Source organism: Macaca thibetana, chromosome 1 (assembly GCF_024542745.1).
Source record: "Macaca thibetana thibetana isolate TM-01 chromosome 1, ASM2454274v1, whole genome shotgun sequence".
In the NCBI taxonomy this organism is placed as follows: domain Eukaryota; kingdom Metazoa; phylum Chordata; class Mammalia; order Primates; family Cercopithecidae; genus Macaca; species Macaca thibetana.
This window is the reverse complement of record NC_065578.1, coordinates 128,243,169-128,256,103: the sequence shown is the minus strand read 5'-3', so window position 1 is coordinate 128,256,103 and position 12,935 is coordinate 128,243,169. Positions and strand designations below refer to the sequence as shown.

The 12,935-nt window shown below is 43.5% G+C and overlaps 2 protein-coding genes across 13 annotated transcripts in view; both read right to left on the bottom strand.

Annotated features, from left to right (window-relative positions):
* DAP3 (death associated protein 3) overlaps positions 1-12,935 on the bottom strand; it is a 183,236-nt gene that overhangs the window by 26,496 nt on the left and 143,805 nt on the right. The gene's annotated exons all lie outside the window — the stretch shown is intronic.
* MSTO1 (misato mitochondrial distribution and morphology regulator 1) overlaps positions 1-12,935 on the bottom strand; it is a 140,030-nt gene that overhangs the window by 38,417 nt on the left and 88,678 nt on the right. The window lies entirely within an intron of this gene.

Sequence of the window (12,935 nt, the reverse complement as noted above, 5' to 3'; positions counted from 1 at the left end):
ATAGGCTGTGAAACATTACATTGTATTAAACTTTCATACATGTCAATGAAAGTATAAATACAAGTATCTTTGCAAAGTTGAAAATGCACAAACCAGGCCAGGCGAGGTTGCTCGTGACTGTAATCCCAGTACTTTGGGAGGCCATGGCAGGTGGATCACCTGAGATCATGAGTTCAGGACCAGCCTGGCCAACATGGTGAAACCCAATCCCTACTAAAAATACAAAAAATTAGCTGGGCGTGGTGGTACGCACCCATAATCCCAGCCACTCAGGAGGCAGAGGCAGGAGGATCACTTGAACCTGGGAGACAGAGGTTGCAGTGAGCCGAGATCGCGCCATTGCACTCCAGACTGGGCAAAAAGAGTGAAACTCTGTCTCAAAAAAAAAAAAAAAATGAAAGTGGGGGTAAATGCTGCAAAAGCCGGCTGGGCGCAGTGACTCACACCTGTAATCTCAGCACTTTGGGCAGCTGAGGCGGGCGGATCACCTGAGGTCAGGAGTTTGAGACCAGTCTTGGCAAGACAGTGAAACCCCATCTCTACTAAAATACAAACAAACAAAAAAAAAATTAGTCGGGGTCGGGGGCAGCGTGCGCCTGTAATACCAGCTACTCAGGAGGCTGAGACAGGAGAATCGCTTGAACCCAGGAGGCAGAGGTTGCAGTGAACTGAGAATGGACCACTGCACTCCAGCCTGGGTGACAGAGCAAGACTCCATCTCAAAAAATAAATTAATTAATAAATAAAATAAAATACACAAGCCCATGACCCAGCTATTCTACTCCTTGGTACTTACTCTAGAAAAACACTTCTACGGCCAGGCACGGTGGCTCATGCCTGTAATCCCAGCACTTCGGGAGGCCAAGGCGGGTGGATCACCTGAGTGAGGGTAGGAGTTTGAGACCAGCCTGGCAAACATGGTGAAACCCTGTCTCTACTAAAAATACAAAAAATTAGCTGGACGTGGTGGTATATGCCTGTAATCCCAGTTACTCAGGAGGCTGAGGCAGGAGAATCGCTTGAACCCAGGAGGTGGAGGTTGCAATGAGCCGAGATCATGCCATTGCACTCCAGCCTGGGCAGCAAGAGTGAAACTCTGTCTCAAAACAAAAACAAAAACATTTCTACATGTACACTGGGAAATAGATATATGGAGGTTCATACTAGCAGAGTATGAATTGTAAAAAAACTGTAGAAAAACCAAATGTCCCTTAGTAGAACAGTACATAGAGACAGTCATAAAATGGAATATTAGAAAGCAATTAAATGAAAAAATTACCATTGCATGCATCAATATGGATCTCAAAAATGAATACTGAGTGAACACTATTTGGCATGACATAACATACAAAATTCAAAACCAAAAAGCTTCTTTAATTATTTGGCGGATATAAATAGGAAAACTGAAACAAAAAGGCAAGAGAATGATAAAAACAACATTTAGAATAATGGTTACTTCTGGGGAGAAAGAAAAGGGAAAAAGATTGGGGCAGGGCACATAAGGAAACTGATAATAAACTATTACTAACACTGGATAATAGATACATGAGAATTTATTAATAATTTTCATATCATGTGTATTATATTCATTCTTTTGTATACAGGAAATATTTAATTTAAAAGCCCAAATCTTTTGGAGCTAAGAGGTTTAAAATACTTAAATGTAACTCTCAAAATCCAGTAGTTATAGAATAACTGAATTAAACATCTATGTAATTAATTAGTTCATTTTGGCTATCTTTTTTTGTTTGTTTGTTTTGTTTTGGTTGTTTTGAGATGGGGTTTTGCTCTTGTTGCCCAGGCTGGAGTGCAACGGCATGATCCCGGCTCACTGCAACCTCCACCTCCCGGGTTAAAGCGATTCTCCTGTCTCAGCCTCCTGAGTAACTGGAGTTAGAGATGCCAGCTACCACGCCCAGTTAATTTTTATATTTTTTAGTAGAGACAGTGTTTCACCATGTTGGCCAGGCTGGTCTCGAACTCCTGACCTCAGGTGATCCACCTGCCTCGGCCTCTCAAAGTGCTGGGATTACAGGCATGAGCTACCACACCTGACACCTTGGCTATCATTTTCACCTTTCTTTATTTTATTTTTTATTTTTTGAGATGAAGTCTTGTTTTGTCACCCAAGCTGGAGTGCAGTGGTGTGATCTTGGTTCACTGGAACCTTGCCTCCTGGGTTCAAGCAATTCTCCTGCCTCAGCCTCCTGAGTAGCTGGGACTACAGGCACACACCACCATGTCCAGCTAATTTTTGTATTTTTAGTAGAAACGGGGTTTCACCATGTTGGCCAGGCTGGTCTTGAACTCCTTGACCTCAGGTGATCCTCCCACTTCGGCCTCCCAAAGTGTTGGGATTACAGGCGTGAGCCACCGCACCCTGACACACCTTTTACAACCCAAATCTTTAAAGCAACAATAATAAAAAACCATAGAGTTACAACCAATTAACCCAACAGTTACTGAGCACCTACTGTGTGTCAGGCTCTGTGAATACAATGGTGAACAAACTATTACAGTCCCTGATCTTATAGTCAAGGAATTTATAGTACAGTCAAGAGAATCACATAGGCTGGGCATGGTGACTCATGCCTGTAATATCAGCCCTCTGGGAGGCTGGGGTGAGAAGACTGCTTGAGCCCAGGAGTTTGAGACCAGCTTGGGTAACAGTAAGACCACCAATTCCACAAAAAAAAGAAAAAAATTAATTAGTTGGCCATGGTGGTGCAGGACTAGTCGTAGCTACTTAGGAGGCTGAGGCAAAAGGATCACGTGAGGCCAGGAGTTAAAGGCTACAGGGAGCTATGATCATGCCACTGTACTCCAGCCTGCATGATACAGTCAGATCTGGTCTAAATAAATAGATAAATACATGAAAAGAGGCCAGGTGCGGTGGTTCATACCTGTGATCCTAGTACTTTGGGAGGCTGAGGTGGATGGACTACCTGAGCTCAGGAGTTCAAGACCAGCCTGGACCATATGGTAAAACCCCATCTCTACTAAAATACAAAAAATTAGCCTGGCAAGGTGGTGCATGCCTTTAGTCCCAGCTACTCAGGAGGCTGAGGCGGGAGAATCGCTTGAACCCGGGAGGCAGAGGTTGTAGTGAGCTGAGATTGCACCACTGCACTCCAGCCTAGGCAACAGAGCAAGACTCCATCTCTAAAAAACAAATAAATAAATAAATAAAATTTAAAAAATAAATAAAAAGAGAATCACACAAATTCCTTTAATTTTATTTCCTTTCAGTTTTTTCTTTCTTTTCTTTTCTTTTTTTTTTTTTTTTTTTGAGACAGGGTCTCACTTGGTTGCCCAGGATGGAGTGCAGTGGTAAGATCACAGCACACTGTAGCCTCGAACTCTTGGGTTCAAGTGATCCTCCTTCCTCAGCCTTTCAAGTAGCTGGGAATATAGGTGTCATTGCCTGGCATATTAAAAAAAAATTATTTTTTTTTGGTAGACATAACCCTTGCTATGGTGCCCAGGATGGTCTTGAACTCCTGGGCTCAAGTGATCCTCCTGCCTCAGCATCCCAAAGTGCTGGGATTACAGGCGTGAGCCACCATGCTCTGCTTCAACTCTATCACATTTGTTATTTTTCTTGAGACAGGGTCTTGCTGTGTCATCCAGGTTGGAGTACAGTGGCACAATCACAGCTCACTGCAGCCTCGAACTCCCCTGCTTAAGCGATCTTCCCACCTCAGCCTCCCAAGTAGCTGGGATTACAGGCACGTGCCACTGTGCCTGGCTTTTTTATTTTGTAGAGACAGGGTCTCACTATGTTGCCAGGCATGGTCTTGAACTCCTGGACACAAGTGATCCTCCCACCTCAGCCTCTCAAAGTGCTGGAATTATAGGTATGAGCCATCGCACTTGGCCTTAAATATACTGGATTTGTTTATCTCTGAGATGGAATCTCGCTCTGTCGCCCAGGCTGGAGCACAGGGGCATGATCTCGGCTCACTGCAACATCCACTTCCCGAGTTCAAGCAATTCTCCTGCCTCAGCCTCCCAAGGACCTGGGACTACAGGCGCCCACTACCACGCCAGCTAATTTTTGTATTTTTAGTAGATACAGGGTTTCGTCATGTTGGCTAGGCTGTTCTCGAACCCTTGACCTTAAGTGATCCTCCCGCCTCGGCCTCCCAAAGTATTGGGATTACAAGTGTGAGCCACCATGCCCAGCCATACTATTTAATGGAGATGCCAAAGCACTCCTAAACTCAGTCATTCAAGAAGTGTATGACATGATTCCACATGCCCACACTATATAGTCTACAGTGGTGAATAAGACTGGGATGGTTGGTCTCTACTGGCCTGCCTGCCTTTTTACTTGTGGGATTTCAGGGCTCCTTTTCTAGAGTGCAATGTCACTCCAATAGTATTTGACCTGCCCCACTGTGCTCCCCAGATCCTCTCAATGCTCCCCAGCACAACCACTACTGGAAGAGCTGTGGACTACGAAGCAGGCTGGATACTGGAGAGGAAGGAGTGTGTGACATGGTCCAGATGCACTTCTTTCCACAGGTGTGCCTGTGGACACTGGAGCTATTATTTTGCCTATATTATAGACACTATGAGAAATGATGGTCAGAATGTGTAATCAGCTTTCATTCTAGGACACTATCATCTTGAACCCAAACTAAAATAAATGATCTACCAGCATCCAGTCTTAAACATTTTCTCCACTGAAGCCTTGCTTAAAATTCTTCAGTATTTCCTCACTACTTTATTATTTTTTGAGTTCGGGTCTCAGTCTGTTGCCTAAGCTGGAGTGCAGTGGCGCAATCTCGGCTCACTGCAGCCTCTAACTCCTAGGCTCAAGTAATCCTCCTTCCTCAGCCTCCTAAGTAACTGGGACTACAGGCACATGCAACCACCTGGTGGCTAATTTTTTATTTTTATAGAGATGGGGTCTGGCTATGTTGCTTGGGCTGGTCTCTAACTCCTGGCCTCAAGTGATCTTCCTGCCCTGGCCTCGCAAAGTGCTGGGATTGCAAGCGTGAGTCACTATGCCTGGCCCTCACTAGTTTTCAAGTTAAAAAAAAAAGTCTAGGTAGGGCACAGTGGCTCATGCCTCTGGGAGGCCAAGTCAGGTGGATCATGAGGTCAGAAGATCGAGACCATCCTGGCTAACACAGTGAAACCCCATCTCTACTAAAAATACAAAAAATTAGCCAGGTGTGGTGGCGGGCACCTGTAGTCCCAGATACTCGGGATGCTGAGGCAGGAGTATTGCTTGAACCCAGGAGGCAGAGGTTGCAGTGAGCCAAGATCATGCACTGCACTCTAGTCTGGGTGACAGAGCAAGACCCTGTCTTAAGAAAAAACTTGTCAAGCTGATTTGGTTTGGCTATGTCCCCACCCAAATCTCATCTTCAATTGTAACTCCCATAATTTCCATGTGTTGTGGGAGGGACCCCATGGTAGATAATTGAATCATGGAGGTGGTTTCCCCATACTGTTCATGTGACAGTGAATACATCTCACAAGATCTGATGATTTAATAAGGTGTTTCCCCTTTCGCTTGGCTCTCATGCTCTGTTGCCTGCCACCATGTAAGATGTGACTTGCTCCTTGTTGCCTTCTGTCATGATTGTAAGACCTCCCCAGCCACATGGAATTGTGAGTCCATTGCACCTCTTTTTCTTAATAAATTATCCAGTCTTGGGTATGTCTTTATCAGCAGCATGAAAATGGACTAATATACAGGCTAACCTCAAAATTCATATGGAAATGCAATAGACCTAGAATAGCCCAGGTATTCTTGAAAAAGAACAAATTTGGAGGCCTCATACATCCTAATTCCAAAACTTACTACAAAGCTACAGTAATCAAGATAGTGTGGTATTGGCATACATTTACATCATGGTCAACTGATTTTTTTTTTTTTGAAACGGAGTCTCGTTCTGTCACCCAGGCTGAAGTGCAGTGGCGCCATCTCAGCTCACTGCAACCTCTGCCTCTTGGATTCAAGCAATTCTCTGCCTCAGCCTCCTGAGTAGCTGGGATTACAGGTGCCCACCATCACACCTGGCTAATTTTTTGTATTTTTAGTAAAGACAGAGTTTCACCATCTTGGCCAGGCTGGTCTTCAACTCCTGACCTCATGATCCACCAGCCTTGGCCTCCCAAAGTACTGGCATTACAGGCATGAGCCACCACGCCCTGCCTGGTCAACTGATTTTCAACATGGATGCCAAGACAATTCAATGAGGAAAGAATAGGGTCTTCAACAAATGCTGTTGGGACGACCTGAAATTCACCCACAAAAGAATGAAAATGGACCCCTACCTTACATTATATACACAAATGAACTCAAAATAGATCATAGACCTACTCATAAAAGCTCCAGGTACAAAACTTGCAGGGGCAAGTTTTTGAATTTTTTTTTTTTTTTTTTTGAGCCAGAGTTTCGCTCTGTCGCCCAGGCTGGAGTGCAGTGGCGTGATCTTGGCTCATCAGCTCACTGCAACCTCTGCCTCCTGGGTTCATGCCATTCTCCTGCCTTAGCCTCCCGAGTAGCTGGGACTACAGGCACCCACCACCACGCCTGGCTAACTTTTTGTATTTTTTTTAGTAGAGACGGGGTTTCCCCCTGTTAGCCAGGATGGTCTCAATCTCCTGACCTCGTGAACCACCTGCCTTGGCTTCCCAAAGTGCTGGGATTACAGGCGTGAGCCACTGGGCCCGGCCCAAGTTTTCTAATTTTCTACAGAAGAAAGTAAATCTTCATTATAATGTGTTATGCAATGGTTTCTTAACCATAACATCAAAAGCACAAGCAAAAAAACTAAAAATGGAGAACTGAATTTTATCCAAATCAGACACTTGTACTTCAAAGGATACCAAAAAATAAGTGAAAGACAGCCCACAGAATGGGAGAAAATATTTGCAAATCACACAAAACTTAACTTATATCCATAATATATAAAGAAGTCTTACAACTTAACAATAAAAAGTCAACTCAAGGCCAGGTGCAGTGGCTCATGCCTGTAATCCCAGCACTTTGGGAGGCCAAGGTGGGCAGATCATGAGGTCAAGAGATTGAGACCATCCTGGCCAACATGGTGAAACCCTGTCTCTACTAAAAATACAAAAATTAACTGGGCATGGTGGTGCACGCCTATAGTCCCAGCTAGTGGGGAGGCTGAGGTAGGAGAATCACTTCAACCCAGAAGGTGGAGGCTGCAGTGAGCCAAGATCATGCCACTGCACTCCAGCCTGGCGACAGAGTGAGACTCTGTCTCAAAAAAAAAAAAAAAAAAAAAAAAAAAAAAAGAAGCAACTCAATTTAAAAAATAGGCAAAAGGGTCAGGTGCAGTGGCTCATACCTGTAATTCTCACACTTTGGGAGGCTGAGATGGGAGAACTGCTTAAGCCCAGGAGTTTGAGACCAGCCTGGGCAACATAATGAGACCCTGTCCTCTACCAAAAATTTAAAAAATTAGCCAGGTGTGGTGGTGTGAGCCTGTGGTCCTAGCTACTTGGGAGGCTGAGGTGGGAGGATCACCTGGAACTGGGAGCTTCAGGCTGCAGTGAGTTGTGATCACACTGCTGCACTCCAGCCCAGGTAACAGAGTAAGACCCTGCCTCAAATTAAAAAAATAAAAAGGAAAAATATTTGAATAGGCATTTCTCCAGAGTAGTTATACAAATGGCCAATAAGCACATGAAAAGAAGTTCAACATTACTAGTCATTAAGTGTTGGGAAAAAGGCTTATGGGGTGCCTGCATAAACTGGCTATAAAAATACGGGACAATAAGTTGTGGAAAGCCACAAGAGGCCTCTGAGGAGGAAGTTCTTCTTATCACTATTATGTTCCCATGCTCTGAGCGCATCCTGCTCTCCTATCTACAAACACTGTGCTCAAGAAGAAGGATGCTCCTTTGAAGCACTGGAATGTGGCTAGATATGCAGGCTCCTAGTTAAGCCCACTCCCACCAGCTAACTAAAGATATGTTGTTTGAGTACAAAGGAGATTCACTTAAACTGCCACTGCTACAGATTACGTGTATGACGTACTGCCTCCCTTTCACTGTTTTGCTCTGAACATCTGCTTCTTAGATCTAAGTGACTGTACTCAGTAAATAGTGTGAAGACCAGAACTCTGGGCCTTTTGCAGCCTCCATTTTGTGACTGGCTTCCTGGATCCCACCTTTATGAACTCCTAACCTGTCTCTTCTTATTCCTTTGTTGCCACCGGACTTCGGATACCCTATGGATGGTGTTGAGGCTGGTCCCCAACATTATGGCGCCCAATGTGGGGCCCGAAAGAATCCAGTGAAGGAACACTCGAGCGTGTGAAATGGAGGATCGACAGACAAAGGACTCGCCAGGACGAAAAGGTTTTAAGCTCTGCAGGTAAGCGTGGCACTCCGAGAAAGCTAGGGACACAAATGGGACAAACTGAAAGTAAGTACGCCATGCATTTGAGCTTGCTATGGCAGATCTTGAAGCATGGTGGGGTAAAAGTTGATACGAAAAATCTTATGGATTTGTTTTATGCTGTGGAACAACTTTGCCCTTGGTTCCTGGAACAGAGAACTTTGGAATTGAAAGATTGGGAGAGAGTTGGAAAGGACCTTAAAAGAGCACATAGAAAGGGAAAGGAAATTCCTTTGCCTGCTTGGTCAGTTTGTTCATTGGTGCGTGCAGCACTGGAGCCTTTTCAGATAGATGATGAGGCTGAGTCAGAGGAGGAGAGGCAGGAGTTTAATGATCAGGCCTCTGAACCGCCTCTGCCAAGTACTAACAAAAAGGGAGAGTCCAGAGTGTTGCTGGAAGTCCGGGACCCCGAACGGAGGGACCGGCTGAAGCCATGGCGAAGAACATAAATTGTGAAGATTTCATGGACATTTGTTAGTTCCCCAAATTAATACTTTTATAATTCCTTATGCCTATCTTTACTGCAATCTCTGAACGTAAACTGTGAAGATTTCATGGACATTTATGACTTCCCCAATCAATACTCTTAATTTCCTATGCCTGTCTTTAATCTCTTAATCCCGTCATCTTCCTAAGCTGAGGATGTATGTTGCCTCAGGACCCTGTGTTGATTGTGTTACCTGCACAAATTGTTTGTAAAGCATGTGTGTTTGAACAATATGAAATCTGGGCACCTTGAAAAGAACAGGATAAAAGCAATTTTCAGGGAACAATGGAGATAACCATAAAGTCTGACTGCCTGAGGGGCCGGGCAGAACAGAGTCATACTTCTCTTCTTTCAGAAGGCGAATAGGAGAAATATCGCTGAATTCTTTCCTCAGCAAGGAATAACCCTGGGAAAACAAATGCATTCCCAGGGAGAGGTCTGTAAAATGGCCACTCTGTGAGTGTCTGTCTTACGCAGTTGTAGATAAGGGATGAAATATGCCCGGGTCTCCTGCAGTGCCCTCAGGCTTGCTAGGATTAGGAAATTCCAGCCTGGCTAATTCTAGTCAGACTGGTTGTCTGCTCTCGAACCCTGTTTCCTGTTGCAGGACATGGACCTTCATCAGTAATTCTAGTTTTGCCCTGGCCTTATGATCTTGCTCTGCCTCTCTGCCCTTGTGATATTTTATTGTCTTTGAAGCATGTCATCTCTGTGACCCACTCCCTATTCGTACAACCCTCCCCCTTTGAAATCCATAATAAAAACTTGGTTTTGTGGCTCAGGGGCATCACAGGACCTGCCAAAATGTGATGTCACCCAGAGACCCAGTTGTAGAATTTATCTCTTTTGTACTCTTTCTCTTTATTTCTCAGACCAGCCGACATTTACGGAAAATAGAAAAGAACCTACGTTGAAATATCGGGAGCTGGTTCCCCCGATACCAGAGGTGATTTCTGCCAATACCCCCAGTCTCCCTAAACCTATGCAGAAAATTGTTCAGCCCACAGCTCCTTCAGAGAAATGTCTGGAATGGCCACCTCCTCCTCAGCCGAGTGAGTGCAGGGGGAGGGAGCCTGAAACTCGGCTCGCCGCGCCCATTACTGCCCAACCCACAGTTCACTATGGTGAAGGAGCAATTCAGGCTCGCCCTGAAGTATCCTGTTTGGGTTGAACAGTGACGGCTCCCTCAGGAAAACTTGGGGGTGCTCCATGAAATAGTTAAAAAACTACTAGAAAAAGGATATATTTCACCCACTTTCTCTCCTTGGAATTCCCCAGTATTTGTGATTTTAAAAAAATGTATGGTAGATGGCGCAGGCTGACTGACTTGCGGGAGGTCAACACTAATTCAACTGATGGAAGCTTTACAACCAGGACTCCCATCCCCCACCATGCTCCCTAAAGACTGGCTGCTTGTTATTATAGATTTAAAAGACTGCTTCTTTACAATTCCTTTAGCAGAGACAGATTTTGAAAAATTTGCCTTTACTATTCCTGCCATTAATAACAAAGAACCTGCAGCCAGATATCATTGGAAGGTTTTATCCCAAGGTATATTAAACAGTCCCACAGTTTGTCAAACTTTTGTAGGCAAAGCTATCCAGCTTGTTGGAGATTAATTTCTAGATTGTTACATCATTCATTACATGAATGACATACTATGTGCAACAGAAAAATAGAGACCAACTTATTCAACGTTATTCATCTTTGCAAAAGGCAATTACAAATGCTGGATTGCTTATAGCACCTAACAAAATTCAAACAACACTTCCTTTTCAATATTTGGGGATGCAAGTACAAGATAGAGCCATTAAGCCTCAAAAGGTTCAAATCAGAAAAGATTCTTTAAAAACCTTAAATCATTTTCAAAAATTGTTAGGAGATAATCATTGGATTCAGCCCACCTTAGGAATTTCTACTTATGCTATGTCTAATATTTTCTCAATATTGAGGGGAGATTCCAACTTACACAGTAAAAGAGAATTAATACCCATGGCCATGAATGAGTTAAGAGTAACTGAAAAAAAGTTCAGCAAGCCCAGGTCAGTAGGATTGACTCAGTCTTGCCTTTTCAATTCATTGTGTTCCCTACTTCACACGCCCCAATGGGGGTTATTGTTCAAAATAATGATTTGGTTGAATGGTCTTTTTTGCCACATAATACCATGAAAACACTTACAGTATATGTAGGTCAGATGACAATTTTAATTGGACAGGCTCGTATGCAAATTGTTAAACTTTGTGGCACTGAGCCCAATAAGATTATAGTTCCAAAAAATAAAAATCAGGTTAAACAAGCATTTATTAACTCAGTTACATGGCAAGTTGATTTAGTAGACTTTATTGAATGTATTGATAATCATCATCCTAAAAATAAAATTTTACAGTCCTTAAATTTAACTACATAGGTTCTTCCAAAAATTACTCATGATGCCTCTTTGGAAGGAGCCATGATTGTTTTTACTGATGGCTCCAGTACTGGGAAAGCGGCATATATGGGACCTTGTGATAAAGTTATCCACACTAATTTTTCCTCAGCCCAAAGAGCTAAATTACAGGCAATGATTGCAGTATTAGAAGATTTTAATCAGCTAGTTAATACTGTTTCAGATTCAGCTTATGCTGTATAAGCTACTCGGCATATTGAAATTGTCTTAATTAAATATATTATTGATAAACAGCTTTATCAATTGTTCAACTCTTTATAAACAGCTGTGCATGCTAGGGATTTTTCTTTCTATATAAGCCATATCCGAGCACATACCAATCTTCCAGGACCCTTGACTGAGGTTAATGAGCAAGCTGACTTATTGGCTTCCCCCATACTTACTAATGCCCAAACTTTCCACTCATTAACACACCTTAATGCAGCAGGACTTAAAAACAAGTATTAAACTATGTGGAAACAGGCCAAGGACATTGTACAACATTGTCCTCAGTGCCAGGTACTAAAACTAGCACATCAAGGAAATGGTGTTAACCCTCGAGGGTTGGCACCTAACATGATCTGGCAAATGGACATCACCCACATTCCTGCATTTGGCACACTTTCTTATGTCCATGTGACCATAGATACATATTCTCATTTTATACGGGCTACTTGTCAAACCAGCAAGACAACAACACATATAAAAAGACACTTGCTTTCCTGTTTTACTGTCATGGGAATTCCACAAAAATTAAAAACAGACAATGGACCAGGCTACTGTAGTAGATCTTTCCAAACATTTTTAAAACAATGGAGCATTGAACACAGTATGGTTATCCCCTGTAATTCTCAAAGGCAAGCGATTGTTGAGCGAGCCAATTGAACCTTAAAAATGCAATTACATAAATAGAAAATAGGGGGAGATATGGAATATTCCACCCCTCATATGCAATTACAGTTGGCTCATTACCTTAAAATTTTTTTTTTTTTTTTTTTTTTTGAGAGGGAGTCTCGCGCTGTCGCCCAGGCTGGAGTGCAGTGGCCAGATCTCAGCTCACTGCAAGCTCCGCCTCCTGGGTTTGCGCCATTCTCCCACCTCAGCCTCCGGAGTAGCTGGGACTACAGGCGCCCACCACCTCGCCGGGCTATTTTTTTTTGTATTTTTTAGTAGAGACGGAGTTTCACCCTGTTAGCCAGGATGGTCTTGATCTCCTGACCTCGTGATCTGCCCGTCTCGGCCTCCCAAAGTGCTGGGATTACAGGCTTGAGCCACCGCGCCCGGCCTCCTTAAATTTTTTTAACATCTCCCGGAATCAGGTTACTACAGCAGCTGAACAGCATGTAACAGGACAGAAGGTAAATGTTCATGAAGGAAAATCTGTGTGGTGGAAGGACTTTAAAACAAAAACCTGGGAAAGAAGGAGAGTTATAACATGGGGAAGAGGGTTTGCTTGTATTTCTCCAGAAGAAAACCAGTTTCCAGTTTGACTACAAGATATCTTAAATTCTATGATGAGCAAAATTCCAAAGAAGAGAAAAGGGTTTTGGAACCAAGATCTCTACCCCCTAGCATGCTTGATGGCTCGAATGAACATTTCAGCCGACCAGATGAAGACCAACAAAACCTGTCA